At 31.0% G+C, this 345-nt stretch overlaps 1 protein-coding gene across 2 annotated transcripts in view; it reads left to right on the top strand.

Annotated features, from left to right (window-relative positions):
- LOC119581990 (monocyte to macrophage differentiation factor 2-like) overlaps nucleotides 1–345 on the top strand; it is an 18,441-nt gene that overhangs the window by 5,148 nt on the left and 12,948 nt on the right. The gene's annotated exons all lie outside the window — the stretch shown is intronic.

The raw sequence follows: 345 nt of genomic DNA, 5'->3' as shown, positions 1-345 counted from the left end.
CCAGTGGGTGAAGTGTCTGTCCCTAAAGTCCTAGTAGGGTTTGGATCATTAAGTTGAAAATAAGTTCTTCATATTTATACATGTGGAGAACTACCCACATGAATTATAAGTCCTGTGAAGATAAGTTAGGACAAAGCTGAAACTACAGAGGTACTAGTTCTACTAGTTAGGAAATATCATCTGTAGCATTTATCCTTAAATGTATACAGGTTCATAAATATATTTTCATGCATTTATAGATTTTTGCTTGTTACAATCTTGCATATGGCATTTGATAATGATATTGCACATAATTTATTTCTTGATGTCCAATATCAATAATGACTTTCACAATAATTTATAGAA

Source organism: Penaeus monodon, chromosome 15, assembly GCF_015228065.2.
Source record: "Penaeus monodon isolate SGIC_2016 chromosome 15, NSTDA_Pmon_1, whole genome shotgun sequence".
Taxonomy (NCBI): domain Eukaryota; kingdom Metazoa; phylum Arthropoda; class Malacostraca; order Decapoda; family Penaeidae; genus Penaeus; species Penaeus monodon.
The sequence above is the reverse complement of the archived record's forward strand: the minus strand, read 5'-3'. Positions and strand labels throughout refer to the sequence as shown.